This window comes from Channa argus, chromosome 5 (genome assembly GCF_033026475.1).
Source record: "Channa argus isolate prfri chromosome 5, Channa argus male v1.0, whole genome shotgun sequence".
NCBI classification, from domain to species: domain Eukaryota; kingdom Metazoa; phylum Chordata; class Actinopteri; order Anabantiformes; family Channidae; genus Channa; species Channa argus.
The window spans coordinates 2,646,751-2,662,937 of record NC_090201.1 but is presented as its reverse complement, the minus strand read 5'-3'; the positions used below and the strand labels follow the sequence as shown (position 1 = coordinate 2,662,937).

The 16,187-nt window shown below is 40.7% G+C and overlaps 1 protein-coding gene across 35 annotated transcripts in view; it reads left to right on the top strand.

Moving 5' to 3' along the window:
- The window catches only part of nfasca (neurofascin homolog (chicken) a), a 117,595-nt gene that overhangs the window by 29,581 nt on the left and 71,827 nt on the right, over positions 1–16,187 (top strand). For 30 of the 35 annotated variants that reach the window (XR_010914387.1, XR_010914388.1, XM_067503791.1 and 27 more), the window contains exon 2: positions 4,465–4,540. The exons of 2 other annotated variants lie outside the window; for them this stretch is intronic. The gene's annotated coding sequence lies outside the window, so the exon portion shown is untranslated. Of the gene's footprint in view, positions 1–4,248; positions 4,322–4,428; positions 4,541–16,187 lie in introns of those variants that run through there. 3 more of the 35 variants (XM_067503780.1, XM_067503785.1, XM_067503781.1) reach the window with 3 other exon arrangements.

Here is a 16,187-nt window from a genome sequence, read left to right as displayed (position 1 = left end):
TTGCTGCTGGTGAGCGTTGGCCTGCTGCAAAGCAGTATGAGTGTGTGTGTGTGTGAATGAGCGAATAAGAAGCAGTGTAAAGTGCTTTGAGTGCCAATAGGTAGAAAAGTGCTGTATAAGTGCAGAACATTTATGTGGCATCTGACACACTATATTTCTGGAAGTCAAAATTATTTCGTTTTATAGCTTATATTACTTCCATGAAACTCACAAATCAATATCTTATGCCAGCAGATCAAAACCAATTCCTGGCAATCATCTGCAATGGCCTAATATGCCTAGCAATGACAAGCAATAGCTAATTGGTACACAAATGGTTTTCCATTAATTAGTTTTGGTCATTTAAGTGCACACAGCATTAAATATTAAGGGTTTGAGGCCATAGCTTGTCCTTTAGACTCTATATATGAAGCTAAAAGCTTTAGTTCTGAGGCTACAGATTCATTTTGAGATGTGACTGGGGCTTGTATGTTTGTCTGTTTGCTTGTCTGTGGAAGATCTAAGCAGAGGTCAACTGACTGGAGTCCATCTGGACACGAGTTGATGTTGTCCTTGCTTTTGTTTCTGTGCGTGTGCATGCGTGTGCGTGTCTTTGTCTGAATGTCTTGGCGCAAATCTTAAGAAAAAGCAGAGGAGCCTGTCTGGTTGTTGTCCTGACATCTTTTAATTATATGCGAAGGTCATTTGCATGTCACAGCTAGCGTCTGCGGGTGGAGGGTGCGTTTGGGTGGGATATTGATTGTGTGGGGGAGTGGCTAAAGTGAGAAAGTAGCTAAAGGCTGCCCAGGGTGAGAAGGTTAAGCTTAGACACACACACCAGCCCACAACACCCCAACACATTGATAAACATAAAAAAGAGAAAATCTGCCTCACCAGGCCTTGGGTCAGCTTAAGCTCTGCAGGGGAGGGGGTTCCTTAAAATGCCCGCAAGGCTCAACTCTCCTCCTGCCAGTGACCTTCTCTGCTTCTAGACTTCATGCTGTCCTGTTCTATCGTTCTCTTCCCTCCGTTTAACACACTTCAGTTATTCATAATAATAACAAGCATTTTAAAATGTCGCATAATTCCTAGAATTGCTCCTCCCTTTCTCAGCCTCTGATTTTATGTGATGTAAGGTGGAAATGGGAAAGATTTCCAGCAGGCTTCGGACAGGTATAATGTGTAGTGAGTGAAAAAGACACATGCAAGAACACACACAGTTTGTCATACAGACAGGTGAGTGTGCTTCTGTCACTTTGTTATTAATACTACACTAAACCGCTTATTTGATCTAATGCAACTTGATTCTTTCAGCATTTGACCTAATCTGGATGCAACAGCCTCTGTTAGTCACTCTGCTTAGTCCTCATTTTCCCCCTGCCTTTGCACAGAACATTATGGAATTGCCTTATACTGTCTTTAGCAGTAACTTTGCAGATCTCTAGCATGTCCCTTACTCCTGCGAATTACAGTATCCCAGGATTCAGGTATTTCTATCAGGTATAACAATAGGCTCTATACACACAACACCACAGAGCATTACATGCTCTCGTCAGCTGCTCTGTGATATTCAGGGACAGTAGGTCAAATGTTGCAGTCAATCAGCGGCTTTCGGCTTGTCGCTTCAGGGGTCGCCACTGAAGCCTGGGTCGCCCATTTTTCGGGACCAGCACCCTTGGTGGCTGGGGTGGGATTCCATCCCGGGGCCTTCTGCATCCCAGTGCGAGGCTGTACCCACTGAGCCACCAGGCCCCCTTGCTGCAGTGATTGAAACAAATTACAAGGTTATGCAGAAATCATAGGATTTGTTGAATTTGCGACCTTTGTTGCACAACATTGTGAAATCCTGGAGGGGCTTTGAGCACTATAACCATTAAACTTGGAACGTAATCACCACAAATAAAAGACTTTGGCTGATGTTATGCATATCTATTTGTTTGGTTCATCGAGCTATTTATTACACAAGCTTGGATCAGAGTTACATGATGGATGTTGATGTGGACGAAGTTTCATAAACTGACATAAACAGTATCATTTGGAAAAACTGACAATACCTGTTTGTAAAATGGACACTACACATTAATCGTTAGCGCTACAACTAATGTGGATTCATTTTTGCGTTCACCTTTATGTTTTATGGCAAGGATGACCTTTGTGCCCATCAAGGCAGTGTTACAATGGCTAGTTAAGTTCATTTAAAGAACCACTTTGACCCTTTGGGAAATGCTGGTAGTATTTCTGTTGCTTTTCAAACTTAGCTTGAATGGGCTGGTAACTAATTTGAAATGTCTGGGTCACACAGCATGTGAGTATTCACCAACATGCCTAAGTGTTCTTTTACTCAGCATGTCATGGGTTTTTAAAAAGAGTAATATTTACTATTTTTGCCGCTTATGTATATTTGCTGGTTTTTGCTTCTACCCACCCACACGCTTTTCTGACTGACCTTCCTTTCCCCCCTGTCTTGTCCATGAGAAAACTCAGATAGCCTCCAGCTAAAGGGGATGGGGTGGGTGGCGGGGTCCTCGTCTGTACCGCATGCATTGAAAATCCTGTGTGTGTGTGTGTGTGTGTGTGTGTGTGTGTGTGTGTGTGTGTGTGTGTGTGTGGTGCACGCACATGTTCTCCATTCATGCATGATCATCCCTGTCTCTGTGACCTGTGTGCGTAAATGTGCTCATGTATGGCCGGCGTGCGTGTGTGTTTGAGCCTTTATGGGTTACATGTAAGCAGAGTGTGAGATTAATGCACATTTTTGCATCTTGAATGCTTCTGTTTGGTTAAAAACGAGAACCTTTTTAAAAACACAATAGAAAAAGCTGTTAATCTTTGGCCAGTTTTTTTTCTTAGAGATAGATTTAACAAGTTCAAGAAAGCTTAAAAACAGTAATGCTGTTACAATGCTTTTACTTCAGTGTAGCAGAGTAGGCTACAGCTACACAACATTGCTTTAAATTTAAGTTTTCCAAAAAAAAGAGCCCAGGTGGGTCATAGTCACATGACTTGAACTCGAGTCAGACTTTAATTTGGTAAACTACTTTAAATTTGATGACTAGAGACCTGAGTCGATAAAATCACAAATGACTTTCAACTCGACTTGGTTTAAGTGTATACATTGTTCAAAGCGTATATCAAAGTTCGATCGCCTTTTATTTTAAAATCATTGTGACATTTTAGCTTTGACCGTAGTAAAATGTGGCTTCTTTCCTGTGGAACCGTGAAATAATTCTTTACCCTTGCACAGCTACAGAAGGGGTCACTGGGAGTTCGCCCGTCCTTACTACATATGTGTGGACACTGTGTCCGTCAGAGGTCCTGTTTGTATTCACATCAAGACCCTAGTTTTTGATCATGTTTGTAATTTTCATGGACAAGCAAGGAGGGAGTCTGAACTGGGGACTTCGGAATTGATTTGACCCTGTTGGCTTCATCAAACTGATATGTGCAGTGTTGCCGTATCGTGGACGTGGTACGGGACCATTGTAGAGACCAGGAAAGAGGCCTTCTCTCTACTCTCCTTTGTGTCAAAAGAAACCAGTGTAGGTGGTTCACTCATCCCATTGGGTTGTTTCCTGGGCACCTTCCAGTCGAGGTTTTCATGTTCAAATGGTAGGAGGCCTCAGGGTAGATCCAGAATATGCTGCTGAGATCTCATCTTGCCGGGGGACACCTCCGCATCCAGCTGGACCAGCCAGAAAACTATTCACGTGAGAGTAATATCCGAACTCTTGTGCTGAACCTTCTGCCACTACAGGCCAACGCTGCATAAGTGGAAGATGAACGATGGATGGACTCTTTCAATTCCAGTATCACAAGTGACCAAATATGCTGGAGGATGATTATGTCTTGCCTAAATTTACAGATGAGAAATGTCCAACCTACTCTTTAGAAGTGTGATTTCAAACAGCAGTGCACACAATTAGCTACAACTGCAAAGCAGACAGTAGCTGTAGCTCCTGTCAGCATTCTGTTTTGATGAAATGTCTAAAATATCTCCTCAAATGAAATGAATGTTTTGATGTACTTTGGTAACGACTTTGTTATTAAGGAGTTTCAGTCCTGTTTTAGCTCACCATAAATTTCATGTAACATGAAGACATAACGCTGGATTCTGCTGTGATTTACATAGTATTTGACTTGTATGTGTGAGTGGGACAGCTGCATACAGTGCATGGCGTGTGTGTGTGTGTGTGTGTGTGTGTGTCTGAGGCTCATTAATAATGTATGAGGTGGGAGGGTTGAAAGAAAGGGGGTGGTGACAGATGGAGAGTCAGAGTGTGTACGAGGGAGAGTGTACTCAGTGAAAGAACAGAGACGGAGAGAGAAAGGGAAAGAGAGTGAGGTAGAAGGAAATTGATTAAAAGAGATGGATACACTGTAGTGTTTCCGTTTTCTTTCACAGTAACCTATGTTGTCTTTGTGTCTCTTTGGTGGATTTGACTGACAGTGTTTGCTGTTTCTCTTTGCTTCTCCTGGATGCTGAAGGATTAACTGAGATGGAGACACTACACAGACACCCAGCTCAGCCGTACACCTGGACGCAAGAGCTGCACTGACTGAGGTACTGATTGGACAGCATTTATGTACAGCGGTGTTTGATTTTCTGTGCAGAAATCGAGTTCATACACCTTTTCATTTGGAAATAAGTTCCAAATTCCCTGTAGAAACCTTTATTTACAAACCATTCAAATTAAGTTATGACATACTTAATTTTAATTAAGTGTTTCATAAATACTAATGTTAATAAAAAAAAACTGCTATATGTAAATAAATAAAATTGGGCCTGACAATTGGACCTTTTGTTGAAAGTCTGCTACTTTCAACCATGTACTGTCCACATGTATCAAACAGAATACTCTATTATAGGGTTCAGTCCCTCACAAGCTCACTGGCCTTGTGCCTTTGTCCACATCTTTACTACAAAATGTATTAAACATTGTAATTGAGTGTGGTACAAACCCCCGGTCTGTATGTGAGCGAATACAGTTATGAAAAGTAGATTAATTCATTGATTTGTTACCCTGCATGAATTGTGCTTTACACGTGTTAATATTGGTGTGGATTGCAAAATGTTTGTACATCATTGGCTTTAAGTCCCTTTTTGGATCTATGTGTCTTTATGTCGATTTCATAAACATTTCGTTTGTTTAAAATAAAGAGAACTGCAGCGCGCTTACATCTGACTATTTTGCTAGGTTGCCCACACAAACACACTAATTGTTCTGTCTGATTATGTCCTGTGTGCATGTTACCTCACTGGCCACAGTTTCTCGTAAAATCACCCGTTTCTGTAGTTTTGTGTTTTAAGTTTTGTTAGTTTTTTGATTTATTTCGTCAATGTCTACGTATAAAACTGTGTTTAGATATGTGCTTTATTTTCACTTGGATGTACAACATCTCCAGCAGATTTAGTCTGAGTTCTTACATCACACAGATACAGGATGACGTATGAATTGGCTGCATACTGGAGGTACTGTAAATATACAGAGGTCTCATCACAGTGGCACATTGATTGATCATAGCAAATGATCTGGTACCTACTGTAGAAATTCTTATACAAGTGCTAACGTGATGTAAACTCACACCATGTTAATTGTTGGAGGATGTGAGCATCATCTCTTTTTCTATGCTGTTACTTTACCCATGTCAGTGGTAAGAATAGATCAGATGCACATCTATTGTTTGGCTCAAAAGTTTATTTTGATCCAATTTGATGGAGAATGTGAAGAGATAGGATGAAGCCAGAAGAGGCCCTTCCTGGACAAATGAAATCGCAATAGTAAACAAAGGTATTTGGAAAAGATACTAACTAACTGAGTATAGTTGCAAAGATAGCAAAGGCAGCACTGACCTACTGTACTGCCAGAAAAACAGAACACACTCAGAAAGGCAAAGGGGAGGTGGGGGGGGGGGATGTCTAACCACTGTAGCAGACACGGGTAAAGGGTTTGCATCAATTACAAGATTGTGCCTCCCAGCAGTTAAAGCAGCACGGCATCAACTTTACATTCTGTACTGAATACCATGAATTGACATTGCTGTTCAGTTTGGATCATATTTAGTAATTTGTTCAGTAATCAACAGCTGTTTACTGTCTCATTCTCTCACACTCGATAGGCACAGCAACAACTAATGTGCCCAGCAAAAATTCGCTCTGCTAAAAAACTAGGTACCTACTGACTAGTTAACTAGTTACCTCGCTTTGATAGGGATTATTTCTTAAGCTGCAACACTGCAAAACTCATAGAAGCAATTGAAGACTGGAGTTTCACCCGTGTCTGCTGTGTGTCGGAGCTTTTAGATTTATTGAATTGTACCATTCATGAATGATTGTAGCCTGGCTCCAGTTGTCATGTGATTTATGTGGTCTGGAAAGTCTCAGTGGACATGTCCTGAATGGATTCGCTGGGGAATCGTGTGTTTTTTTTATTCAGACATAGACACACACTCTCTCTACACCTGATTGACACTTACAGGTTCATATACACAAACTGGCAGAGGCTTTTCTTTGTCCGTCCAAAAACAGTTTGGTTAATTATTGACTCACAGTTTCCTGTAGGTATGAATTAGAGAGTGAGTGATTATCTGTCTCTGTGTGTCTGTATATATAACAGCTCTGTGACTGGCAACATGTTTAAAGTGTTGCCCTGTTGTTCGTCTTAATTACCTACCTTGAATGTTATTAAGTTTATATCACATATGACCGTTACGCAGCGGCTTTAACAAGTAGAATCTAATTTGGCATAAAATTGGAAAAATGTTGGCTTGGCTTCTCATTTTCCTGCTCCTGACATCCAATAGAAACCAGTGAGACGCCTAAATACAGGAACAAAGTTTCTATCACCAGAAAAGCTCCTGTGTCTTCCATATATGTATTATAATTCAGTGTTGTGTCTGTGCATGTAGCATAAGAAGTTTACACACAGTTTACTTGTTTACCTGCGGAGTGTCGAAAAATGTATGGAGGAAACTGTGTCACTTTCAGTGCAATGAACACAAGCATTGTGTCAAACAGTAACACCATTTCTTTGACCTTTGACTTTTTCTTAGGTCCAACCCTGAGATCCATGAGTTTGCTTCAATTGATTGTAAAGCAAAAAAAATATAATAATGTTCTTTTCCACTGTAGCTGGTCGTCCCCCTTGTAGCCTGAGTATAATCATATTTTACAGACTGCTTGTCTGTGTGTGTGTGTGTGTGTGTGTGTGTGTGTGTGTGTGTGTGTGTGAGTCCTTACCGGCTCTGGTGACATTGTATGTCTGTCATGTAGGAGGATTTGAACACTGAGCAATTACATTCATTTATCCAACTGCTCTCACTGATGATTATTTTGTGTGTGTGTGGCACCTTTTTTGTTGCATGTGCAGGTGTGTGTCTGTGTTGTGATGTGGTTAAGTGTTGGATGTCGGAAGGGTGGACAGTACTAGAGTACCAGAGCACACACACACACAAACACATATACATACAAACACAAATACAGTCCTGCTTTTGTTCAGGATCATTGTGAAGAAGAGGTTAATGCACCCAGAAAACAGAAAGAGACAGAGACACCCTAATGGACAACGACAGGCCTTTCACTGCAAATATTTGGTCGAGAGGTCTCATACTAACCATCCCCCTCTCTCTCTCTCTCTCTCGCTCTCTCTCTCTCCTCTTTCTCATCCCCCATCATCATTGCCAAAAGGGAAAAGATCAGAGCAAATTGTCACTCTATGATCTGCCCGTGTTACATTGCTTTAAGACCACGCATGTGATGCCAATCATGTTGGGAAACAGAGAAACAGATGTGTGAATTAGATTTAAGGTTGTTGTGTAGATCACTTTGACATCAATAGTCATTACCGATGTCATTTAGAGACATTATTACATTTTCTGTGGAAACATAGGGTCAGATGTGAGGAGAAGATGTGCAGCCTTAATTTGATTTCTCAACAACCGCACGTATCAGACTTTTCCCTGGACTACATGTCACTGAATGCAGGAGACAGTCATAGTCTGGTCAAATGGGTGCAGAAGCAGTACTGGCTCACCAATACTAGATGCTTATCTTTGGATGATAAACTGAAATTTGGACAAGCAAGCAATTTGAGGAAGTTAACAGAAATTCTGGAAAACAGAATGGGCACCAGATTTCTTTATCATTCTCCAGTCTGCCGGTTTTTTCTTCACCTCCCTCAATGCTGCTTGAAGCATCATAATTTATGTAATAGCTAGAAGACACCTCTTCTGCCATGGCCAGTTAATCTGTTGGCTTAAAGGGTTGTGATTGTAGTCAGATAGCACTGGGTGTTTTCAGATTTTCAGTGCAAGTAATTAGTATTTCGAGTGGGAATAACCGCACAAGCTTTTTCCCCCTGTGATCAAAATACAGCTTGTTATGTCACGATAAAATTTTTTTTAAAAACTGACAGTTTACTAACCAGGAGAAAACCACACAAGCGTAATAAACGCAAGAAATGTGAGAAATAATATTTGTGTGATTGCATGATCACTTTGTTAGTGTTTTTGTCATTGTAACACATTTTGCACTGGGCTGGCTGTTTCATGAAAGGTGACAAATCTGTTTATCAATTTCCACATGGATATAAAGCACATCTGAAAACAAATTAAAAAAGAGAATAGTGGTAGATATAGATGAGTGGGAGATGCAAAGATGAGACTTGCTTGGTTTTAGGTGGGAATACAGATGATGTTCCCATAAACCAGGTATTTAATCTACATTACTGCCCAGTCTTCCATCTGTGTGCATGTGGGCTTCATGTGCAGTACAGGGATAAAAGTCTGTTTCACTATGTTTTTGGTGTTGTGTGTCCTGTCAGGTCAATGGTATGTGGTACGAACGGTTTTTGTTTTTCTAGACTCCATATCAATCATATCCAACATAAAAAGACAACAGATGTGATATTAACACACCCAAGATTGTAGCTAAAGGGTGGGAACCAGTGGCATGGTTGGCTACAGTGGACACCAAAAAAATCATTCGTTTTCTCTTAATTATTCGTTCCTTCACATAACAGCAATAAAAATCTGAATAATTGGCAAAAAAATAAAAAATCGGATCCATATTGGGCCTCCCAAAACTGGACACCTCCTAGTAAAAAGTACAATAAAAAACAGCCCTTTCTTTCATATCTGAACATAGGTATTGTCTCCATAGCAACAGGATAATGGCACCTTAAACACTTCATGAATAGGAGCACAGCTTTGTTTCTTCCTACAAGCACATGCAGCACTTGTGGGACCAAATAAACATGAATGTGTTTACAGTATATTAGTATATGGTTGACTGTGTTATCAATTATTCAAGCAACGGTGTAGACGGGGGTTTCTTGTAAATGACAAACTCCATGAACAAGAACTTCTTTCTTAATTCATTATTTGAAAAGAGACGTGCTTCTTTAACAACCGTGATCAGAGGCAGAACCACGGGGACAATCTTAGCTATCCGCTTAGAACATTTTAGGTTATGCTGACAGAACTAGGTAATTAGCATCAGCACCGATAGTCACTATGACCATAAAGACATACTAACAGATCTCTGTGGCTGGCAGTAGACTGGCAGCAGGACAGCGACAGCTTTCAACCAAAGATTGAAACACACAACAATAAGGGGACTTAAAGGTCACCACTGTTAATCACTCCCACACAGTAAATTACAGTAAAATGTAGCCATTTATTTTAAATGTGTCAAAAATCCACGGCAGTAAACTGGATGCTGACTTCCTCAGTCTGAACATGCTATGTCTTTTTCCACTCAATGAGTCTCTGGATTGGTTAGGACTTGGGGCTCAGCTTGCCATTGGCCATTGCTCCACTCACTCGTAAAATTGTTCCTTTAATTTGTGACCAACGCTGCTGCTGGACCTGGTTATGTTTCATCCTCTCACTTCAATTTGCTCAGTTACCAAGATATGACATATGGATATAGATAATATTTTATTTAACAAAACCTTATGTGTGTTTTGTCTATAAAATGCCATCTGGATGCATGTTGTGTACCTGATAGATATCTCCAAAGTGTAGTGCTAATTAGATTTGTCAGTACCACCAAACGATTCACCAGCACTTTACACCACTGCTGTATCTTCTAAGCACACACACTCTAACAGACTCAGCAAATGAAAAAAACCTCTTTCAAAAATGTGTATACACATGTACACACACATCATCCTGCCTAATCCCCTTCACTCTGTACACACACACACACACACACACACACACACACACACACACACACACACACACACACACACACACACACACAGACATACAGAGACAGACATTATTACACCTTTAAGTAGTGAGTGAGTGCGGTAATCACTACACACACACACCCGAACACTGACATGTCAGTCATTTTAACACCATGGTCCCAGGGGGAAAGGGGTGGGCTTTTCTCGCAGTGTTCACAAACACACATCTTCACACTGTGCTGTTGTGTCGAGTGCAGAAGCCGCGATTGACTGAGAGTGGCTGAAACAAAGAGGACATGTGGTTCTTCACTACAGAATGACATTCACTGTATTATCATTCTACTTCAACCCCCAAAACGGGATAAAGAGGACATGACTAGTGAAGACAGATGAGGTGTTTAATAAAACGGACAAAATCTGTTAATGATCCTAGATAGTGTGGAAACAAATAGGAGAGGGAACTCAGACTAGCTGTGTTTCTATATGAAGAGCGATGTAATATCATCCTACATAATAAAAGAATAGAGGAGGAGATGGAGTACAAGCAGGTTTCTGTTCCCTGTGTCCTGATTTGTAGCCAGACACACACACACACACACACACACACACACACACACACACACACACACACACTCAATCTCTCTTTCTCTCTCTCTCTCTCTCTCTCTATAATGAACTTAATGTCATTTTACAGATTGTATGTGCAAAAGGATGATTAAAAAAAAGGAACAGAGAAGATGAAATTTGGTAATAGAATAATTATGACAAAGAAATTGGAAAGGACAACTGTCTGTGTGTGTGTGTGTGTGTGTGTGTGTGTGTGTGTGCTGTATTAGTGTGAGGGTGCAGCAGAACAGAGCAGCCAATGGCAGAATGACTTTAATCACCGTGGTAACCTCAAGGCAGATGGACCCATGCTGGCAAATTAGGCCTGTTAGCTATGCTCACACAACAGCAGTGACACACAAAGCTTTTTTTCCGTAGTCATGTAGTTCCTCTCCTACCTTAACCTTAACCATCATAACTTTAACCCCAACCTAATCTTAATCCTTATTCTAACATTAACTCTGAAACATGCTTTATTTGTGAGGCTAACCAAAAACACACTGTGCTTGTCAGATGGACACACAAAGGGTCCAACTTAAGGGACTGTTTCAGTATCATTTACAGTTTTAACTACTTTAAAATTCTCAGAATAGGTTCCCTGGGTAAAATCTGTGGGCTCACACATGCATCTTTTTTAATCTCCTTGTATGTATATCACATTTTTATTTGGACTGTACTGGAGTGTAATTCTGAAATTATTTGTTTAGGAGATATTTAGGGAAAATAAATAAGGGAAATTTTGTTCTAGATGTAGGGTTGATAGGTTTCTTCTGTCTGTCTGTTATGAAACACTAAGGTTCATGAAGGAATTAAAATTAAGATTGACTAGTGACAAACCACTTTACAATTACTGACCTCTCTCACTGAGAGCAGCTCAATTTCTACGTCTTGCCCAAGGACACTTCAACATGTAGACAGGAGGAGAGATTAAGGGATCAAACTGTCAATGCTGCAATTAGTGGTCAACCTGCTGATAGATATCTGCTCTCCCCTTTGATCCCCTTCCATCTGACTTTTCGTATGTAAATTATTTAGTATTTAAAATTATATGTTGAGAGACATTATACATTTATCTGAATTGTTCCAGATTTTTCCGTTTTTTTTTTTTTTTTATGAGTAAAAGCTATACAATTCAATTCAATGTAACTTTATTTATATAGCGCCAATTCACAACAAAGTCATCTCAAGGCACTTTACAAAATAAAGTCAAGACTATAAAGATGTATAGAGAGAACCCAACAATTCTCCCTGGAGCAAACCTTAGGCAACAGTGGAGAGGGAAAACTCCCTTTAATGGAAGAAACCTCCAGCAGAACCAGGCTCAGGGTGGACGGCCATCTCCCTTGATCAGTTGGGGTGAGTGGAAAGTGAAGAGAGAAAAAGAAAAGAACAACAAAACATAGGGCAGGTTTGGTAGGACCAGTAGCTGCACACTGGAAAACACACAGCTCCAAAGCCCGGGGACACCTGCAGAAAGGGACAGAGAGGGAGAAAGACAACTACCAGAGAAAACACACAAAGTCATTGTCATACAGTGGTGACAAATATGGGGTGAGAGGAGAGGAGAGAGGGAGAAGACGAGGAAAGGAGCTCAGTGAATTGGGTCCCCCAGCAGTCTAAGCCTATAGCAACATTGCTATAATAAACTATATGCTTTATGAAAGAAGAAGGTTTTAAGCCTGGACTTAAAATTAGAGAGGGTGTCTGCTTCCCGACTCAGAACTGGGAGCTGGTTCCACGGGGGGGAGCTTGATAGCTAAAGGCTCTGGCTCCCATTCTACCTTTGTTTTTCTATCTTTATATGTCAGAAGCAGGGTTTTAAATTCTATTCTAGATTTAATGGGAAGCCAATGGAGAGAAGCTAGTGAAGGTGAAATATGATCTCTCTTACTAATTCCAGTCAGCACTCTTGCTGCAGCATTTTGGATTAATTGCAGGCTCTTTAGGGAGTTAGTGGGACATCCTGAAAGTAGGGAATTACAGCAGTCCAATCTAAATGGTAAATGGTCTGCACTTATATAGCGCTTTTCTACCTATTGGCACTCAAAGTGCTTTACACTGCTTCTTATTCACCCATTCACACTCACAATCACACACACACACACACACACACACACACCGATGAGGGACACCTATGCAGCTGGCCGACACTCACCGGGAGCAACTAAGTTTGGGTTCAGTGTCTTGCTCAAGGACACTTCGACATGTGACCAGAAGAGCCGGGGATTGAACCAACAACTGTGAGATTGGTGGACAACCGCTCTACCTTCCTGCGCCACAGTCACCCAAGATCTAGATCTAGAAGTAACAAATGCATGGACCAGTTTTTCAGCATCACTATTAGACAGGATGCTCCTAATTTTGGAAATGTTCCGTAGGTGGAAGAAGGCTGTTCTGAAGATTTGTTTTATATGTGAGGTAAAGGACAAATCCTGGTCAAAAACTCCAAGGTTCCGTGCAGTAGTACTGGAGGCCAGACTTATGCCATCCAAAGTAACGATATGGTTGGACATCATATCTCCGAGATTTTTGGGCCCAAATACTATGACTATGAGTTTTGTTTAGAAGTAAAAAATTGTGCGACATCCAGGCCTTTATGTCTTGTGGACTTGAAGCCTAATTAACTGATTTTTTTTCATCTGGTTCCATAGATAGATGTATCTGGGTATCATCAGCATAGCAGTGGAAATTTATGGAGTTCTTTTTATGTGTTTTTTATTTATGGAGTAAGACAGTTTTTACAACGGATGCTGTTCCAGACGCAACTCTCCCCAATTTATACCAAACTTGGGACCAGCACTGCACAGCTAGGGATCGGGATGGGCTGTTAAGGGGTTCAGTATCTTGCCCAGAGACACTTCGACATGTGGTTGGAAAGACCTGGGTGCAAACCTCCGACCTTATGGTCATTAGATTTCTGGTTGGTTTTCCACTTTGTGAGGTTTGTTTGGGCAGGTCTGAACACAGCAGACACATTTGTGTCGAGACCAAAACAACATGACCAGGACCCTTTGGATCTCTGTGTAATTGCAGTGCATGGGGTCTTGATCAGATGGACTGTGGTGAGAACATGATCCGGCCCAAAGCACCATGTTTTAGCCAAATGCCTTCTTTACAACATCTGAAGCAGTGTTTTTTATAGATGATCTTTGCCCAGATGATTATCACAGTTATAAGCAAAAGTGATTGATGCAGTTGTTCTATCTTATGTGGATATCAGAAATATTTACTGGTAGAGAACTGGATCTTCTTCCTGTGTTTATTTTCTTATTCATGCCCTAGATTCATACAACCATGGAGCCAATGAAGCAATTTTTTGTGATAGCAAACTGAACTAAAGGGAAAACTGGCTCACTTTTGTGCACCAAACAATCAAAATACAGGTTTGAAAATGCCCTGGCTCACCAAGACATTAAATGACAAAATATTACTTTAAATGAGTAACAGAGCTCTTTTATGCTTCTGGAGCATTAAAGTCAACTGTCTTTGTACAGAAACCAGATAACCCTAATTAAGAAGTAAGGAGAAGAACCTTGGTATAACTAAGTGGGGATAAAAAAAAAAAACAGAAAGTGCTACAATTTGCTATGGCAACATTTTATGCCAGAGGCTCCTTTCCAAATGGACTTACAATGGTTACCCGCCGTCAGAGATCTTTCTGAGCTACAGGCTTAGGTTAGCATCGCTTATGATGGTCTTTAAACTGACATATTTATAATTCACCCCAAGCCTCCTTTGAGTCTGTCCCAATCAGCATCGTATCAGGGTCATGTTTATTCATGGATTCTCTCAGTAAGTCACTCGGGATGTTATAAGACAGTCTCCTTGTTTTTCACACCCAACGCTGATTATGCTATTAGGCAGTTTTTTAATAATCGGAATACTAAGTAGAACATTTTTATTGTAAATGATTGTCTTTTTTGGACAAAGAGACTGAGATATGCCTGTGGTGGCTGCATCCTGTTCCCTTAAGTCCAGTCCGGGACATTGTAGACCAGGACAATACAGCTGGTGGTCAGATTTGTGAAATTATGCCCTCTAGGTTATTTATATATATATATACAGACAGTAGGATCTTTTTTGTTCTGTGATTTCAGCTTTTGTTGCATTCACACACACACACCGCTCAGATGCAAGACTATGATAATGGTAAACACAACTCCAGCCTCTCACTCCCGCTGGGGTTGGTCTCTGCATTCACCTCCTCCTCATCTTCTTTCCTTCGTACTCCTCTCCATCATACTGTATGCCCCCCCACCATGGCCATCCCTCTTTCCGCTTGTGGGGCTGTTGCTAAGGAGCCCTGGCGACCACGGAGTTCTCTCATTGGACAAAGAGACATCTAGGTGGAGCAGAGAAGAAAGAGGAGGGATAAAAGTGTGGAGGGTTGGAGGAGGAACACAAAGTAAGACCCAGATGTGCTAATGAGGCATACAGGAAAAGAAAATGGGGTGAATAGATTGATGGATGTATGGAGCTACAAAGATAACAGGAAAAATTCAACATGATGGCAGGATGAAAGGAGTAAAACGAGAATGAGTTGAGGAGTATTGCTTTAAGAAAGAGGGAAGCAAAAGTCCGACAATGAATACGATGGGATCATTTTGGCAAATAACAAAATATTGACAGAAATGAGAAAAAAGGAATGAGGAAGGAGACCAATAAAATCCAGAATCATTTAAACAAGATATGGGATGTGAGTGGTAATGTGAGGGCAAGAGAAAGAGAAAACGAGATGAAGAGCAGGAGAAGGCCAGACTTCACCCTTTCATTTGATTTGGGTGACACGAAAGAACATTGCCTCTGGACACACACACACATTCATGTATCACTTGTAAGTGAGGTCCCATCGTTCTTGGCTCGTTTCCTAAACCACAACTTAGGTTAAGATCATCCTGATCCACACCCCTGTTCATAAATGTGTCTCTTGCAAGTTTTTGTCTAAAGCAATATACATTTTCCATACACATGCACTGATTGCAATTTAGTTCAGTGTCTCAGTTTTTTTTTTAATTGAATTGTGAATCCATTGCCCTTAAAAACCCCAAATATTTCTTTATTTCAGCTTCTCCGACTGTGAGAATTTGCTTTTTTTTGTTTGTTTTTTCTGTTTTTACTTTTTCCCCAGTTACTAAACATTGAATGTCTTTGGGCTTTTGACTATTGCATAAAACAGATCACTATTAATACTGAAATAATGGCTAGTTTTGGATTTGTGTATCTACGCTGTATGTTTGCTTCTGGCATATTGGACAATTCGGAGGTGCATCTGAAAATAGCAGTCATGAAAAATGTTCCTCAGTGATTTGCAAATTGAGACTGTTTGGATGACTGGATGTTGTTATAGCACTTGTCGGTGTCGTTACTGATGGGTCACCTAACCCACTGGGAGCAACACTTCAACACGTA